The sequence below is a fragment of the Chiloscyllium plagiosum genome, unplaced genomic scaffold (genome assembly GCF_037043375.1).
Source record: "Chiloscyllium plagiosum isolate Xiang-an unplaced genomic scaffold, Cpla_swu_hap1 HiC_scaffold_31, whole genome shotgun sequence".
In the NCBI taxonomy this organism is placed as follows: Eukaryota; Metazoa; Chordata; class Chondrichthyes; order Orectolobiformes; family Hemiscylliidae; genus Chiloscyllium; species Chiloscyllium plagiosum.
Genome location: NW_028270169.1, coordinates 43069656 through 43089950, shown reverse-complemented (window position 1 = coordinate 43089950; position 20295 = coordinate 43069656).

Below are 20295 nucleotides of genomic sequence, written 5' to 3'. Positions count from 1 at the left end.
GTCAGCATCTTCAAACTCCAGCATCCCCTGGGTTACAGCACACCAGTCAGCATCTTCAATCTCCAGCATCCCCTGGGTAACGGCACACCAGTCAGCACCTTCAAACTCCAGCATCCCCTGGGTAACAGCACACCAGTCAGCATCTTCAAACTCCAGCATCCCCTGGGTAACAGCACACCAGTCAGCATCTTCAAACTCCAGCATTCCCAGGGTAACAGCACACTAGTCAGCATCTTCTAAACCCAGCATCCCCTGGGTAACAGCACACCAGTCAGCACCTTCAAACCCCAGCATCGCCTGGGTAACAGCACACCAGTCAGCATCTTCAAACTCCAGCATCCCCTGGGTAACAGCACACCAGTCAGCATCTTCAAACTCCAGCATCCCCTGGGTTACAGCACACCAGTCAGCACCTTCAATCTCCAGCATCCCCATTGGTAACAGCACACCAGTCAGCATCTTCAAACTCCAGCATCCCCTGGGTAACAGCACACCAGTCAGCATCTTCAAACTCCAGCATCCCCTGGGTAACAGCACACCAGTCAGCATCTTCAAACTCCAACATCCCCTGGGTGACAGCACACCAGTCAGCATCTTCAATCTCCAGCATCCCCTGGGTAACAGCACACCAGTCAGCATCTTCAAACTCCAGCATCCCCTGTGTAACAGCACACCAGTCAGCATCTTCAACCTCCAGCATCCCCTGGGTAACAGCACACCAGTCAGCATCTTCAATCTCCAGCATCCCCTGGGTAACAGCACACCAGTCAGCATCTTCAAACTCCAGCATCCCCTGGGTAACAGCACACCAGTCAGCACCTTCAAACTCCAGCATTCCCCTGGGTAACAGCACACCAGTCAGCACCTTCAAACTCCAGCATCCCCTGGGTAACAGCACACCAGTCAGCATCTTCAAACTCCAGCATCCACTGGGTAACATCACACCAGTCAGCAGCTTCAAACTCCAGCATCCCCTGGGGAACAGCACACCAGTCAGCACCTTCAAACTCCAGCATCCACTGGGTAACAGCACACCAGTCAGCAGCTTCAAACTCCAGCATCCCCTGGGGAACAGCACACCAGTCAGCACCTTCAAACCCCAGCATCCCCTGGGTAACAGCACACCAGGCAGCATCTTCAAACTCCAGCATCCCCTGGGTGACAGCACACCAGTCAGCATCTTCAAACTCCAACATCCCCTGGGTAACGGCACACCAGTCAGCACCTTCAAACTCCAGCATCCCCTGGGTAACAGCACACCAGGCAGCAACTTCAAACTCCAGCATCCCCTGGGTAACGGCACACCAGTCAGCACCTTCAAACTCCAGCATCCCCTGGGTGACAGCACACCAGTCAGCATCTTCAATCTCCAGCATCCCCTGGGAAACAGCACACCAGTCAGCATCTTCAAACTCCAGCATCCCCTGGGTAACAGCACACCAGTCAGCATCTTCAAACTCCAGCATCCCTGGGGTAACAGCACACCAGTCAGCATCTTCAAACTCCAGCATCCCCAGGGTAACAGCACACTAGTCAGCATCTTCTAAACCCAGCATCCCCTGGGTAACAGCACACCAGTCAGCACCTTCAAACCCCAGCATCGCCTGGGTAACAGCACACCAGTCAGCATCTTCAAACTCCAGCATCCCCTGGGTAACAGCACACCAGTCAGCACCTTCAAACTCCAGCATCCCCTGGGTAACAGCACACCAGTCAGCACCTTCAAACTCCAGCATCCCCTGGGTAACAGCACACCAGTCAGCATCTTCAAACTCCAGCATCCCCGGGGTAACAGCACACCAGTCAGCATCTTCAAATTCCAGCATCCCCTGGGTAACAGCACACCAGTCAGCACCTTCAAACCCCAGCATCGCCTGGGTAACAGCATACCAGTCAGCATCTTCAAACTCCAGCATCCACTGGGTAACATCACACCAGTCAGCACCTTCAAACTCCAGCATCTCCTGGGTAACAGCACACCAGTCAGCACCTTCAAACTCCAGAATCCCCTGGGTAACAGCACACCAGTCAGCATCTTCAATCTCCAGCATCCCCTGGGTAACAGCACACCAGTCAGCATCTTCAATCTCCAGCATCCCCTGGGTAACAGCACACCAGTCAGCATCTTCAATCTCCAGCATCCCCTGGGTAACAGCACACCAGTCAGCATCTTCAATCTCCAGCATCCCTTGGTTAACAGCACACCAGTCAGCACCTTCAAACTCCAGAATCCCCTGGGTAACAGCACACCAGTCAGCATCTTCAATCTCCAGCATCCCCTGGGTAACAGCACACCAGTCAGCATCTTCAATCTCCAGCATCCCCTGGGTAACAGCACACCAGTCAGCATCTTCAAACTCCAACATCCCCTGGGTAACAGCACACCAGTCAGCTCCTTCAAACTCCAGCATCCCCTGGGTAACAGCACACCAGTCAGCATCTTCAATCTCCAGCATCCCCTGGGTAACAGCACACCAGTCAGCACCTTCAAACTCCAGCATCCCCTGGGTAATATCACACCAGTCAGCATCTTCAATCTCCAGCATCCCCTGGGTAACAGCACACCAGTCAGCACCTTCAAACTCCAGCATCCACTGGGTAACAGCACATCAGTCAGCATCTTCAATCTCCAGCATCCCCTGGGTAACAGCACACCAGTCAGCACCTTCAAACTCCAGCATCCCCTGGGTAACAGCACACCAGTCAGCACCTTCAAACTCCAGAATTCCCTGGGTAACAGCACACCAGTCAGCACCTTCAAACCCCAGCATCCCCTGGGTAACAGCACACCAGTCAGCACCTTCAAACTCCAGCATCCCCAGGGTAGCAGCATACCAGTCAGCATCTTCAAACTCCAGCATCCCCTGGGTAACAGCATACCAGTCAGCATCTTCAATCTCCAGCATCCCCTGGGTAACAGCACACCAGTCAGCATCTTCAATCTCCAGCATCCCCTGGGTAACAGCACACCAGTCAGCATCTTCAATCTCCAGCATCCCCTGGGTAACAGCACACCAGTCAGCACCATCAAACTCCAGAATCCCCTGGGAAACAGCACACCGGTCAGCACCTTCAAACTCCAGCATCCTCTGGGTAATATCACACCAGTCAGCATCTTCAAACTCCAACATCCCCTGGGTAATATCACACCAGTCAGCATCTTCAAACTCCAACATCCCCTGGTTAACAGCACACCAGTCAGCACCATCAAACTCCAGAATCCCCTGGGTAACAGCACACCAGTCAGCATCTTCAAACTCCAGCATCCCCTGGGTAACAGCACACCAGTCAGCATCTTCAAACTCCAGCAACCCCTGGGTAACAGCACACCAGTCAGCACCTTCAAACTCCAGCATTCCCCTGGGTAACAGCACACCAGTCAGCACCTTCAAACTCCAGCATTCCCCTGGGTAACAGCACACCAGTCAGCATCTTCAAACTCCAGCATCCCCTGGGTAACAGCACACCAGTCAGCATCTTCAAACTCCAGAATCCCCTGCGTAACAGCACACCAGTCAGCACCTTCAACCTCCAGCATTCCACTGGGTAACAGCACACCAGTCAGCACCTTCAAACTCCAGCATCCCCTGGGTAACAGCACACCAGTCAGCAACTTCAAACTCCAGCATCCCCTGGGTAACAGCACACCAGTCAGCACCTTCAAACTCCAGCATCCCCTGGGTAACAGCACACCAGTCAGCATCTTCTAACTCCAGCATCCCCTGGGTAACAGCACACCAGTCAGCACCTTCAAACTCACAGCATCCCCTCGGTAACTGCACACCGGTCAGCAACTTCAAACTCCAGCATCCCCTGGGTAACTGCACACCGGTCAGCATCTTCAAACTCCAGCATCCCCTGGGTAACAGCACACCAGTCAGCACCTTCAAACTCCAGCATCGCCTCGGTAACAGCACACCAGTCAGCACCTTCAAACCCCAGCATCCCCTGGGTAACAGCACACTAGTCAGCACCTTCAAACTCCAGCATCCCCTCGGTAACAGCACACTAGTCAGCACCTTCAAACTCCAGCATCCCCTCGGTAACAGCACACTAGTCAGCACCTTCAAACTCCAGCATCCCCTCGGTAACAGCACACCAGTCAGCACCTTCAAACTCCAGCATCCCCTCGGTAACAGCACACTAGTCAGCACCTTCAAACTCCAGCATCCCCTCGGTAACAGCACACCAGTCAGCATCTTCAAACTCCAGCATCCCCTCGGTAACAGCACACTAGTCAGCACCTTCAAACTCCAGCATCCCCTCGGTAACAGCACACTAGTCAGCACCTTCAAACTCCAGCATCCCCTCGGTAACAGCACACTAGTCAGCACCTACAAACTCCAGCATCCCCTGGGTAACAGCACACCAGTCAGCATCTTCAAACTCCAGCATCCCCTCGGTAACAGCACACTAGTCAGCACCTTCAAACTCCAGCATCCCCTCGGTAACAGCACACTAGTCAGCACCTTCAAACTCCAGCATCCCCTCGGTAACAGCACACTAGTCAGCACCTTCAAACTCCAGCATCCCCTCGGTAACAGCACACCAGTCAGCACCTTCAAACTCCAGCATCCTCTGGGTAACAGCACACCAGTCAGCACCTTCAAACTCCAGCATCCCCTCGGTAACAGCACACCAGTCAGCACCTACAAACTCCAGCATCCCCTGGGTAACAGCACACCAGTCAGCACCTTCAAACTCCAGCATCCCCTCGGTAACAGCACACCAGTCAGCACCTACAAACTCCAGCATCCCCTGGGTAACAGCACACCGGTCAGCATCTTCAAACTCCAGCATCCCCTGGGTAACAGCACACCAGTCAGCACCTTCAAACTCCAGCATCCCCTCGGTAACAGCACACCAGTCAGCACCTACAAACTCCAGCATCCCCTGGGTAACAGCACACCAGTCAGCACCTTCAAACTCCAGCATCGCCTCGGTAACAGCACACCAGTCAGCACCTTCAAACTCCAGCATCCCCTGGGTAACAGCACACCAGTCAGCACCTTCAAACTCCAGCATCCCCTGGGTAACAGCACACCAGTCAGCATCTTCAAACGCCAGCATCCCCTTGGTAACAGCACACCAGTCAGCATCTTCAAACTCCAGAATCCCCTGGGTAACAGCACACCAGTCAGCACCTTCAAACTCCAACATCCCCGAGGTAACAGCACACCAGTCAGCATCTTCAAACTCCAGCATCCCCTGGGTAACAGCACACCAGTCAGCACCTTCAAACTCCAGCATCCCCTGGGTAACAGCACACCAGTCAGCATCTTCAAACTCCAGCATCCCCTGCGTAACAGCACACCAGTCAGCACCTTCAAACTCCAACATCCCCGAGGTAACAGCACACCAGTCAGCACCTTCAATCTCCAGCATCCCCTGGGTAACAGCACACCAGTCAGCATCTTCTAACTCCAGCATCCCCTGGGTAACAGCACACCAGTCAGCACCTTCAATCTCCAGCATCCCCTGGGTAACAGCACACCAGTCAGCACCTTCAATCTCCAGCATCCCCTGGGTAACAGCACACCAGTCAGCATCTTCAAACTCCAGCATCCCCTGGGTAACAGCACACCAGTCAGCACCTTCAAACCCCAGCATCCCCTGGGTAACAGCACACCAGTCAGCACCTTCAATCTCCAGCATCCCCAGGGTAACAGCACACCAGTCAGCACCTTCAAACTCCAGCATCCCCTGGGTAACAGCACACCAGTCAGCATCTTCAATCTCCAACATCCCCTGGGTAACAGCACACCAGTCAGCATCTTCAATCTCCAGCATCCCCTGGGTAACAGCACACCAGTCAGCATCTTCAAACTCCAGCATCCCCTGGGTAACAGCACACCAGTCAGCACCTTCAAACGCCAGCATCCCCTGGGTAACAGCACACCAGTCAGCACCTTCAAACCCCAGCATCCCCTGGGTAACAGCATACCAGTCAGCATCTTCAAACTCCAGCATTCCCCTGGGTAACAGCACACCAGTCAGCACCTTCAATCTCCAGCATCCCCAGGGTAACAGCACACCTGTCAGCATCTTCAATCTCCAGCATCCCCTGCGTAACAGCACACCAGCCAGCACCTTCAATCTCCAGCACCCCATGGGTAACAGCACACCAGTCAGCATCTTCAATCTCCAGCATCCCCTGGGTAACAGCACACCAGTCAGCACCTTCAATCCCCAGCATCTCCTGGGTAATAGCACACCAGTCAGCACCTTCAAACACCAGCATTCCCCTGGGTAACAGCACACCAGTCAGCACCTTCAATCCCCAGCATCTCCTGGGTAATATCACACCAGTCAGCACCTTCAAACCCCAGCATCTCCTGGGTAATAGCACACCAGTCAGCATCTTCAAACTCCAGCATCCCCTGGGTAACAGCACACCAGTCAGCACCTTCAATCTCCAGCATCCCCTGGGTAACAGCACACCAGTCAGCATCTTCAATCTCCAACATCCCCTGGGTAACAGCACACCAGTCAGCATCTTCAAACTCCAGCATCCCCTGGGTAACAGCACACCAGTCAGCATCTTCAATCCCCAGCATCTCCTGGGTAATATACACACCAGTCAGCACCTTCAAACCCCAGCATCTCCTGGGTAATAGCACACCAGTCAGCACCTTTAATCTCCAATATCCCCTGGGTAACAGCACACCAGTCAGCACCTTCAATCCCCAGCATCTCCTGGGTAATAGCACACCAGTCAGCACCTTTAATCTCCAATATCCCCTGGGTTATAGCACACCAGTCAGCACCTTCATTCCCCAGCATCCCCTGGGTAACAGCACACCAGTCAGCACCTTCAAACCCCAGCATCTCCTGGGTAATAGCACACCAGTCAGCACCTTCAAACACCAGCATCTCCTGGGTAACAGCACACCAGTCAGCATCTTCAAACTCCAATATCCCCTGGGTAACAACACACCAGTCAGCATCTTCAAACACCAGCATCTCCTGGGTAACAACACACCAGTCAGCATCTTCATACTCCAGCTTCTTCAAACTCAAACCTCCATAGCAATTTCTAACTTTTGATGTGGTTTGCATTGTGGGGTTTAACACAGCAAGGAATGTGCAATGGGAATTTGGTTTTCTTAATCTTTAAATGATTCTGGAGCTGCTTAGTAGCACCATTCAAATAAGCTTGTTATTGTTCGCAATGCAGCCTTCCCCACTCTGCCTGATCTCACTCTGGCTGACACCATCTTTATTAGCAAATGTCATTACATCTGGTGACTGAGTTTATAACAATAGGGTGTTATTCCATTATTTGAAATTTACATTTGGCCGAGACACCCTTTCAGTTTCCATAGTGACAGTTGCTCCTGGTAATGGTCTTCGTATTTGACCTGTTGCTTCTCACATTGCCCCCTCTCCAGCTTAATAATAGTGAAACCTGTGGGTGCCCCTGAAGCAGGTATCCATGTTTACCAAAGATTTCATTTCTCTAAAGTCAGACTAATATACACTTGCTTAGAGAAAAGCTGACAAAGAAGTTGAAGGTTGCAGAAAATACTGTGTTAGAAATTCATAAAGATTTGTTCTCGGAGTTGCGAAGACAGGTGACTCATCAGTGTAACTGCAGTCCGGTCTGAAACCCTGTTACACCTCCGTAACCCTGCCTCCAATTCTAGTCTAGAAGCAGCTCTCAGGAAAGTCCTGTGACCCAGGACAGGAGAATGTGAAGGGGACTAATGAGGGCTATTAGCAGCCTGACGTGGGACAGTGGAGCCAAGAGATGTAGGATCCGACTCTATGGTAGAGGTGGTTATCTCGCTGCCGGTTAGACCACAGCAAACAAGGGAATACCGACACTTGCCACGTTAGCAAAGTGGTTCTGGAACAGGCAAGTCCTAACCTGCACTATGTGGCCAGACTTATCCTCCACCGCCGCTCCCTCACCACCAGACGCCTGGAGGAAGAACGCCTCATCTTCCGCCTCGGAACACTTCAACCCCAGGGCATCAATGTGGATTTCAACAGCTTCCTCATTTCCCCTTCCCCCACCTCATCCTAGTTTCTAACCTCCAGCAACACTGTCCCCTGACTTGTCCGGACTTGTCCGACCTGCCCAGCTCCTTTTCCACCTATCCACTCCACCCTCTCCTCCCTGACCTATCACCTTCATCTCCTTCCCCACTGACCTATTGTACTCTATGCTACTCTCTCCCCACCCCCACCCTCCTCTAGCTTATCTCTCCACGCTTCAGGCTCTCTGCCTTTATTCCTGATGAAGGGCTTTTGCCTGAAACGTCGATTTTGCCTGTCCTCGGATGCTGCCTGATTGCTGTGTTCTTCCAGCACCACTGATCCAGAATCTGGTTTCCAGCATCTGCAGTCATTGTTTTTACCTCGTTATTTCTGGTACGGCACTAACAAATTGTTCCCCATTTGACACAGAAGGAACAGGGACTAATTTCCTGGTTTCCTTTTCAGGGTTGGTCTGACAAGGTCAGTAGTGCTGCTCCTGCCTGCACAATACAATGACGTGAGGTAGCTCGCCCAAATTTAAGTTTGGACACAAGTGAAGTGGTCCTGAAGATGTCTGCAGTTCACCAGAAACTTGGTCTCCACATCAATGGGTCATCCAACTTGACTGGTATACAAAGGTCCTGCGACATAACAGCCACATAGTTCATATCACATTGACATCAGGGCCATCAGGACTATAATAAATTCTGCTTATCCAAGGCAACAGGTGAAAGGAAATGCATTTCAGAAAGTGAGAGTAACACTTCCAAGAGGTAAGCTACAAATAGAGGGACAAAATTCAGACAATACTGGAAGACTGTGCAGGGATTGTAATAGACGACTTTGCTATATACTTCAGTGACTGCACACCACAGCGGGGGGCCTCAACAAGGTCAGAACCAGCCTGCAATAGGGTTAGGGTTAAGGTTAATTAAAGCTAAGCTGAACGTCTTAAAGTTGATATACCCACTAGCTTCAACAGGTGCTGAAAGTGGCTGAGAAAGACAGCTGAGCAGGATATGCACTGAGTAATGGCACACCATGACAGAAAGCACACTGCAATGTTCTCAAAGACAACAGGCTGTGCGAGAGGGGACAAGAGGAGAGAGATGCTACCCTTAGACGGGGTCAGGAGGCAAAGGCAGTGAGAGCAGTTAGCTGTTGGAGTCAATACCAACTCAATAGCCCTCAGCACCTGGATGCAGTGCTTCAGAAATTTAAATGATCTCTGATTAAGAATTAGTGGTGCTGGAAGAGCACAGCAGTTCAGGCAGCATCCAAGGAGCTTTGAAATCGACGTTTCGGGCAAAAGCCGATCTCTGATTAATTCTATTCGTTTTTATACATTTTTATATCCATTTGTGTTTGGTACCTCTGTGGATATTGGAAAATTTCAGTTCCAAATGATTGCTACATTTGATTTGTCCAAATATTAGCTTGTTTTGGAACAAGAACAGGACTTGTTGAGGTTTCAAACACGTCACTCAGAACAGTTCAAGGTTTTACTGAACAGTCAAGTGAATGGAGGCAGTCAGAAAAGAAGGTGGTTACCTTCAGGGTGTTGGTCAGTCAAGTGTTTAAGAGCAGAAAAAACAGGGTCCATCCCAAAAAGGTGCTGCTAATATGCCTCAAAGCTGTTAGGCATCAGGGGAATTTGAGGGCGCTAGGAGGTGCAGCTTATTGGTGGAATTAAGGTTTAGGAAAATCCCTGAGTTTTGTGGGGACTGGGAAGAAGCCATGTTCTATCAATAATTCAATGCAGCGGAGAGCCAGGGGTAAAGGGAGCAGTTTTTGTTTTGTGCAGCTGAGCAACTACAATGTTGCTCTGAGGCAGTGGAACAGCATCTCCGGGACTGCTTGGAATTGGTGGACTGGACTTGTTCAAGTACTCAGACGAGTATGCCCACCACTGTCACAGACGTCATTAGCAAATGCGTGGAGGGCTGCTTGCCAAAGTAGTCAACCCAAGTGTTCGCCAACTGGAAACCTTGGATGAACCGGGAAATCCAGTCGCTACTAATGACCAGGCGTGCAGCGTTCATCTCGGACGACCCAGACCTCTGCAGAAAATCCAGATATGACCTCCACAAAGCTATTAGAGAGGCCAAGAGGCAGTGCAGGATCAAGTTAGATGCCCAAACCAACCATATGGACTCCCGCTGCCTGTGGCCAGGCATAAATAACATAATGGGATACAAAAATAAAACAGAGCAAGATAGCGGACAAAGACATATCTCTCCCTGATGTGCTCAATGCTTTCTAAGCTCGGTACGAGCATAATACCAGCAGCCCGGTACCACCTGCCTGGACAGCCCCGGGTGCAGCTGTTCCTTCCATCGTCTTCCTGGTAGTCAACCCTAGGAAAGCGACGGGCCTGGACAGAGTCCCTGGCAGTGCACTTTGACCCTGTGCAGGCCAGCTGGCGGAAGTACTTACCTAAAACCTTTCCCTCCACAAGTTGAAGTCTCCACGTGCTTCAAGAAGATCACCAACAGTACCAAAGAAATGCAACCTGCCTTAATAACTATGGCCCAGTGGCTCTGACCTCCATATTCATGAAGCACTTTGAGAGGCTGGTCATGGCCCACATCAACTCCAGTCTCCCAGCCTGCCTCAATCCCTTCCAATTTGCCTACTGTCATAACTAGTCCACAGTGGACACCATTTCCCTAACCCTGCACTCATCCCCGGGACGTCTGGACAACAATGACACCCACATCAGACTCCTGCTCATTGACTACAGCTCTGCTTTTATCACCATTATCCCCTCCAGACTGATCTCAAAACTCCGAGATCTAAGACTGGCACCACCCTCTGCAACTGGATCCTCAGCTTCCTGACCCATAGACTGCAACCAGTGAGGATAGACAATTGCACCTCCTCCATGATAACACTCAATACTGGAGCGCCCCAAGGATATATTCTCAGCCCCCTACTGTACTCCCTGTACACACATGACTCTGTTGCCAAATTCTGACCAAACGGCAGCTACAAGTTTGCTGATGACACCACTGTGGTAGGACGGTTATCAAACAACAATGAGTCACAATACAGGAAGGAGATAGAAGGCTTGGTGACATGGTGCAATGATAAAAACCTATCTCTTAATGTCAGCAACATTAAAGAACTGATCATTGACATCAGAAAGAAAGGAGAAGGACACACCCATTCTCATCAGCAGAGCGGGGGTTGAGAGGATTGAGAATGTCAAGTTTCTCGGAGCAATGACTACCTGTCCTGGACTTCTCACACAATGTCTTGCCTTCCTCAAGGGGTGCAGGAAATTTGGCATGTCCATAAGGACCCTCACCAACTTCTACAGATGCACCATGGGAAGCATACCGTCCGGGTGCACAATCGGCTGCCCACGACCATAAGAAGTTACAGAATGTTATCTGCACAGCCCAGACTATCACCAAAGCCAACTTCTCATCCATGGGCTCCAGTTACATGTCTTGTTCCCGGGGAAAGGCTGCCAACATCATCAATGACCTATCCCACCCCGAAAATGCTCGATACAACCTCTTCCGTCAGGCAGAAGGTACAGACGTTTCAACACACACACCAGTAGGTACAAGAACAGCTTCTTCCTTGCTTTATTAGACGGATGTATGAACTCTCTAACTTCAAATAATGCTGATCTCATTAATGTTGATCTTGCCGAGCGCACGTCCTGTGCAGTGTAATCTGCATGCCTCATTCTGTCTAAGGACCCGATGATCTGTATGTCCCTGCTTACTGTGATCCGACTGTACAAAGCTTTGCACTGCACTTCGGCACATGTGACTGCAACAAATCAAATCAAACCAAATCAGATAGAAAACGATCGTCGTGTTATAGAATGGGGAATCGGGGTAGTGCTCACTGGGACTGCAGTCAGATGAGACAAAGCACAGACATTCCAGTTGGAAAGGGAATATTTTGGTTGTCTCCTCCCTGCCTCTAACTCCATCGCATCTTCTTTCATACTCCTTTCCTTCACTCCCTCGTCCTCTTCCAGAATAAGCTGTTCAACGTATGCTTGAATGCAAGGGCTGTGTCCTTATGAAGGTGAGTTTGTGCAAGGTGCAGCAGGCTGGGATGAATTTTGACCTGCGCTCAGGGGATAACTACACGGCTACTCCAGGATCAGCTGGGAGCAGCACCATTGATTGAGCATTACATGCCATTCGACACCAGTACAATATCTTCCCATCTCTCTGTTACAGACTCTCGTTTTGGCCTGTCATTAGGATAGTCGGGCTGCCATGATCCATGTACTGGTCACAAGTGGTTGGAGTCAGAAGCCAGCAAGTGCATGTCATTACACAGCTACTCCATAAGCTGGCTGGGTGGCTCAAAGGTACAACAGCCTGGATCACGATAGAGGCAGAAAGACAGCTGCTACCAGACATTGAGAAATGTGACCACTGGATCTGGCCCCACATCAACACCGAATTTATAAGTGGCACCAATGTCTATGTATCGACAGACAAATATTGTGCAAGGTCACGTGCAGACTCCACCAGCTTCTCTCTGCCGAGGGAGAATTCCCTGTACTCCCCTTTCCTGCAGAAAGAATGTCAGCCACCTCTCTTATACAGCAGTGAGCAGCAAACTGCAAGATGCTAGCGGAGTTGTTTTGTGCAGGAGCTAAGCATACAGAGAAGAAGTTAATGACTATGATCACTTTTGGAGCAGCCATTAGGACCACCCTTTTCCAGACATGAACCAGTCTAACTGCAGGAGTTTGCAGATTACACTGAGCATATCTCACTCTCTCTCTCACACACACATACATACATGCTGAAACACATAGACACACACACACACATATGCAATCATGTGCACACAAACACACATGCAAATTCCATACATATATAAGCATGTTCGCATAGATATATGCGTGCACATGCACAAACACAAACGTACATACACACACACCCAGGTGCACACATGCTACAGACATATGCACATGCATGCATACATGCACATTCATGCATACACATGCACAAACACACCTGCATACACACATGACCATACATGCATATGCCACACAAATGCATGCATGTACATGGATGTATCCAGACATGCACACACACAAATACATGCAAATACACAAGGCACATGCACACACGCATGCACATGACACATGCACACATGCCATACACGCACACGTACATGCATTCACACACGCACACACACGAATATATACACACACGCGCGTACGCACACGCGCACACACACTCACACACACACAGTGCTTCACTGAGTTTATGGTGTGAGCCCACTGCTTCCTTCTTCAGGCAATCCTCCTCCTGTGTTGTCTCTGCGCAATCTTCCTGGCAACACACAAGCCAAGGAGAATGGTTCCTATAGCTGCCATGACTAGAGTCAAATTGGCTGAGCAAAACCCTTGAAGTCAGAATCAAGGATGTGAAAGTCCTTGAGAGGGTACAGAGGAGATTTGCCAGAACGGTTCCAGGGTTGAGGAATTTGCCGAAAAGATTAGGTGCGATAGTCACTGTACATTTGATGGAATTTCGGCACAGCAATAATTAGTCTTCATCATATTGGTCATTCCAAGGCTGCTCTCAATCTAAAGCGTGTCCAAGATTTTAAGAGGGATAACAGAACTGATGAACCTCTGGCAAAAATTATCTTCAAAATCCAACTAGATAGGCAAGCAACAGTTGTGAATTCATGAATGCTGTTTATGACCATTCTTAAACAGGATGGATCTATGTCTGATCCAATGATTGAAGATCATGCAATACAACAAAGCCACTATGCTTGATGAGAAGTGTACAGAAGCAACTTCAGTCACTATAGAACACTTAAGGCACTTAGCTCACAGGAAAACAGGGAGGAGGCGCTCACATAACTGAGACAGAAATAGCCATAACAACAGAGGAAAGTCTAGAAAAGATAATGGTACATAATTGCTTAAGATGCAGAAAAAGCTTTTCAGCCAAGTCAAACATCAGGAGTTCATTAAGAACCTAACAAGGCCATTATTTGAATATTCAAACTGATTCATGGTTAACGACAGAGTTACTAAATGAGATGAGGAGGAATTTTTTCATTCAGAGAACAGCAAATCTATGGAATTCCCTACCACAGGGATGCAGCAGTGTCTCAGTCTGAGTACATTAAAGATAAATATGAATAGATTTCTTGATATTAAAGATATCATGGGATGAGGGGATAATGTGGGAAAATGACACAAGATCAACCAAGATCCAATTGAATCATGAAGCAGGCCAAATGAGCTGAATGACTTCCATCTGCACCTATTCCCGATGTTTTTATGTAAGGGTATATTTTGCATCAGTCCACTATCTTGTAAAAGGTGTTGCATTCCAGATAAGTCCTGCTTTATGCTGGGTAGGGTCAATAATATTAAAATTGATGGTAATGTCATTTTGGATGGATTATGAACGCTCAAAATTGATAGGTCTTCAGTTTTGGGTAATGGCCATCCAACAGTGATTAAAGAGCTGGACAGATAGATGTTTGTCCATATCTTCAATAGCTAACTAGAGTCAGGGACAGTTCCCTCCGACAGTAAGTGAACGTATGTAGTCCCTTTCTATTTCAAAAGTGACCAATCATAGCCAGAGAACTACAGGCCCATCAGCCTGATATCCAGTATTTTGGAAGGGACTGTGGTCAAATTATGACTTCTGGGAAAAAAAACGTTCAGCCTAACAAACTGACAGTGTTTTTGAGGAAGTCACTCGGATGGTGAATTAGTGAAACCCAGTAAATTCTGTCCATCTGGACTTTCTGAAAGTCTCGGTTAACTATGTTACTTCGCGAGAAGGTTAGCTCAGTGGCTGGGTGGTTGATCTGTGACAGACAGTGACACCAGCAGCACAAGTTCAATTCGTGTAGTGACTGCGGTCATAAACACCTTTTCAACTGTATCCCTCTCAAGAGTTGTGGAGACCCTGAGGTTAAACTCCACTTGTCTCTCCTTTCTAATGAGAGAGCAGCCTATGCTCCTGTGGGATTGCAATAACTTTCATTCAGTGTCCTGTGGAGTCAATAGGAAATGTAAAATGTTAGCTCAGGAACTGTTTGAAGTCCAACAGCTAGAGAATTATAGTCATGTCATTCAGCTTGGCCTATACTCACACTGGTTGTTTATATGCTGCCCTCTTCCACCTGAGTTCAGCTTCCACCAAAGAGTGCACATGTCCTAAAGAGCTGCCTTCTGCTATGGTGCACCCACTGTGGATCTTAACGTGAATCTCAGGGACATTCACACATTAAGCTAAAAGAACCATCACTCCCCATGTGAGAGTTGAATGGGCTTGCAGGTAAATCCAACTAGGGTTGCAGATAAATGGAAATGGGAAAAATGTACACTAGGTTAACATGGAGGCAAGTAAAGCTCTTCTCCAATCACATTAGGATAAAGTAATGTGAAGACCTTGGCTCAGTTATGAACATGCTGGCTTTTGAATTCAAAGGTTGCAGAATCAAATCCCAGTGCAAAGGGATGAACACAGAAATCTAGGCTGATGTTCCAGTACTGCCGTTGGGACTAATACCAGACAGACCAACAGCACTGACAGTAAAGTTAATCTCAGAACTGCTATAAAGAAGACAGACTGAGGGTTTTGTCCCCTGTCTAGCGGTCCTTGTTGGAAATGTGAATATGCAAGTTGAACCATAACTACCTTGGTTATCATAATGCTCACAGTTGAATGGTATAGACTAAACTCACTGCCTATGATTCATATGTAGAGCAGCCATCTGTGTGTGCTGAAGAACGATAGGTGCCTGTGGAACTAGGAGTGAGCCTCTCTGTGGCTGAATGGATTGAAGTATTAGCCAGTGGTCATACACATATTGACTCAGAAATTCATTAGATCAAACCAAAGCAGAGACGTTGGATATAAATTCGCTTGACCCTCCAGTGCAGTACTGGCAGAGTGAAGCGCTGTCTGAGGAATCACCTTTCAGGTAAAATCTGAAAGTGAAACTTGGTCTGTCCTCTCAGGAGAAAGTAAATTAATATTTACCTTTCTACCAATATTGTTCTTTATCTCTGCAGATCAGCTGCTGCCTCAGGACAATACATCAAATGCTGCACCAGAAAAGGTCTTCATTGGGTTAAAAGCACTTTGAGATGTTATAAAGTCATGGAAGCACCGTTCTGTTCCCTCCTTCTCTACCTCATTCTTTAACTTATTGGAAAAACACGACCAAATTTTAATGTTCAGTATGTTCCTCATGTTGGCTGTCAAATTCTTCAGTTTAATCAAGATGAAGGAAACAGATCCCTGGGCCGGCCGAGAGAACAGGCTTTCTAGGGTCAAATCCAAGTCCCCACTTCGTGTTGCAATTGCTCTTTCAGTTCTCTCAAATCACGATTTCGTTCCTGACCTCTGCCTCCTTGCGCTTCTCATCCCTTTGAACTGAAAGAACAGCAGCTCAAAATCTCTGGCAGGGACCAATAAGCACAGGAGCAGCAAGCAGTTATTATTCCTTAGAAGAATGTAATCTCTATGGATTGACATTAGCAGCAAGTACTCAATCTCATTCCTTGGAGGGTAAAGAAGGTTTCTGAGAGAAGGTAATAACTTACAGAATCAGCTCATGTGGACCCGATCCCAGATAAGGAGGCTCATATTGCATTCACTTCCTTTTTAAAAGAGCTAGAGAAATAAGCTAGTTCAGAAAACGGATTGGGTGCGACTAGGAGAAGGATAACTGACAAACTTCAAGTGTACTACGGACAAGATTTCAGTGCTGCAACAATCATGACAATGATGTACTGAGTATTGCAAACACTATTCAATTATAAATGTCCTATATTTTATTCAAAAGCTGACATTATTAACTTCCAACTGTAAGATCAAAAGCTTGCATTCTCTGGAGTTCAAAGTGCTCTATTTCCATGGCTGATTGAATAAGCAATTGAAGGGAAGTTGTTAATGGTACCAGGCACTTGCACTGCCAAGTCACTTCAATGTGCTGTTTGTAACTGGAGAGCTGCCAGCTATATAAATATATATGTGTGTATTATATATGTCTCTGAATGAATGTATCCAACTTTTTAAATTGCCTTCTTTGCAAAGACCACCTGAGGTTCGACCAACATTGCATTTTGCCTGAAAAACATCTCAATTGTAGATTCCAGGGAGTAACACAATTTTATCGCATACAATGAGTCCTACAACCCAATACGTCTGTGCCAACCCTCAGAAAAAAATTAAATACTTAGTCCCACTCCCCTGTTCATCCATCATTCTCTTTAAAAGTTTAACTCCATTGGCAGCATTCTTATTTCTGAGTTGAAAGACTGTGGGTTCAGGAAGTTCAAGTCCAGGTCATGAGCGCAAAATTCACAGTCAACAGTGGAGTACTGAAGGTGGGCTACACTACCATAAGTGTAATTTTAAGATAAGATGTTAAAACAAGGCGCCAAGTGCAATGTGGATCATCCCAGAGCACTATTTTGAAGGAGTTCAAAGGTTAGGTGGATCAGCCATGGGAAATGCAGGGAGTAGGGTTGGTGGGATGGGTCTAGGTGGAATGCTCTTTGGGTGGTTGATGTGGATTTGATGGGCTGAATGGCCTGCTCCTATACTGTAGAGATTCTACAGTAGATTAGTTTTCAAAAAACCCAAGGAGCAGCGCTCCAAAAGCTAGTGCTTCCAATTAAACCGGTTGGACTATAACCTGGTGTTGTGTGATTTGTAACGTTGTACACCCCAGTCCAAATCAAGAATAGTTCTCCCTGCTGACCTAGTCTATATAAGAAAATTCACATAAAACAGATTATTTGTCATCATCATATTGTTTGTGGGGGCTTATTTTCTTCCAAATGGCTGCCATTTTTCTAAGACCATAAGACTTAGGAGCAGAAGTAGGTCATTCAGCCCCTTGAGTCTGCTCCCCCATTCAATGAGATCATGGCTGATCTAGTAATCCTCAACTCTACAATTCTGCCTTTTTCCCCATAACCCCTGATTCCCTTACTGATTAAAAATCTATCTCAGTCTTGCAAGTACTTAACAACACAGCCTCGACAGCCCTCAGGGGTAAAGAATTCCACAGATTCATTATTCTTTAAGAGAGTACAGGTTCATAGCTCCTTGAAAGTGGAGTCGCAGGTAGATAGGATAGTGAAGAAGGCGTTTGGTATGCTTTCCTTTACTGGTCAGAGTATTGAGTACAGGAGTTGGGAGGTCATGTTGCGGCTGTACAGGACATTGGTTAGGCCACTGTTGGAATATTCCATGCAATTCTGGTCTCCTTCCTATTGGAAAGATGTTGTGAAACTTGAAAGGGTTCAGAAAAGATTTACAAGGATGTTGCCAGGGTTGGACGATCTGACAGGGAGAGGCTGAACAGGCTGGGGCTGTTTTCCCTGAAGCGTCGGAGGCTGAGGAGTGACCTTATAGACGTTTACAAAATTATGAGGGGCATGGATAGGGTAAATAGGCAAAGTCTTTTCCCTGGGGTCGGGGAATCCAGAACTAGAGGGCATGGGTTTAGGGTGAGAGGGGAAAGATATAAAAGAGACCTAAGGGACAACCTTTTCACACAGAGGGTGGTATGTGTATGGAATGAGCTGCCAGAGAAAATGGTGGAGACTGGTACAATTGCAACATTTAAAAGGCATCTGGATGGGTATATGAATAGGAAGGGTTTGGAGGGATATGGGCTGGGTGCTGGCAGGTGGGACTCGATTAGGTTGGGATATCTGGTCAGTATGGATGGGTTGGACCGAAGGGTCTATTTCCGTGCTGTACATCTCTATGATTCCTCCTCATCTCTGTCCTAACTGGGTGACCCCATACTCTGAGGTTCTACCATCTGGTCCTCGACTCTCCCACAAGAGGAAACAGCATCTCCATATCTAACCTACTAAAGCCCCTAAAGACCATATAGGTTTCAATAAGGTCACCTCTCATTCTACAAGATTACAGCGACTATAGGCCTAACATATTCAATCTTTCCTCATAAGACAGTTCCTCCATACCCTGGATCAATGAAGTGAACTTTCTCTGGACTGCCTTCAAAGTCGGTATGTCTTTCTTTAGAAAAGGGGACTAAAACTATTTTATGGGGTCTTCCAGCTGTAGCCTTGACAAAGCCCTCGAACAGTTTTAGTGAGATTTCCTTCTTTGTATAATCCAGTCACTTCAAAATGGAAGCTTACTCAAACAAAAATTGAAGGAATGTCTTTTTGAGTCGAAATGCATGCGTACAACTAGGTTTTCCAGAAAAAAGTAAATGTTCTGCGGAAAGACAATGGGACATCAAACCAATTGAGAATTTCAGAATAAAAGAGAAATTAGTTTATAATTCCAGGTTGCCCATGGTGATGTCCAATAGAAACATTCCCAACAGGCTTTGGAGCAGGCTGGAAGGAAGCCAGACTACTTTCCCCAGAGCATTCAACGGCCTCTTTTAAAGAAACACTCGGTATTCCCATAAAACTTGAAATAAATCCATTTTCCATGATCTTTCAAAGCTTAAGTTCTCCAAGAAATATTGAATATGAAGCACCTTTGTAACAAAAAACTGACTCAAGTCGCAGCGGAAGATTTGCCTAATATTTCAAAGTATAAACATTTCATCAGTTTTTAACAAATTCTTTACCGGCTTCTTAGAAGAGGTTGTAATAAATCAGACCAGCACAAAAGTCAAAAGTCAAATGTATCCAAATCAGGAAGTGCAAGAAGTAAAAGTGAGAACCTCAGCACACAAAAACATATTAGTTTTGACACGTTGAGTGATCAGGTCTTTCGGAATTACCGTGAACAAAGGAGCTATTTGACCATTGTAAAGGATTTTCTCTTCTTTAATCACAGGTCATTAAGCCTGAAAACTATGTGGGCAGAAATTCTTTATAGAATCCTGGAGGTCACTTGGGAATAACTGAGTGTAGGCTCAGGCCAATTTGTAATGGTAACCTACAATTTCAAAAGAAATTGAAGATTTCATGTCACTTTGCCATAGTAGTGCAATCAATAGCAAGACATCAGTGGAGCCATTATTATCTTGTGATGTTCCCCCAGATTGTCCATGGTAAAGGTTAGGGTGAGATATCTTTGATATTTGAGGGAAAGCAAATTTAATCACGGTGGATTACTACCCCAGGAAGTTAGAAGTTACCAGACATCACAGTATAACAGCTGAGACGGTGAACAAAATCCATTCCACATGTGCCTGTTGTCCACATTTTGTGAATGAATACATCGCGACATTCACAAAAACAATCGCATCACTAGTTCTCCCCTTTATCCATGGGTCAATGATGAGGGTGTAGGTTTGCTCGCTGAGCTGTAGGTTTGATATCCAGACGTT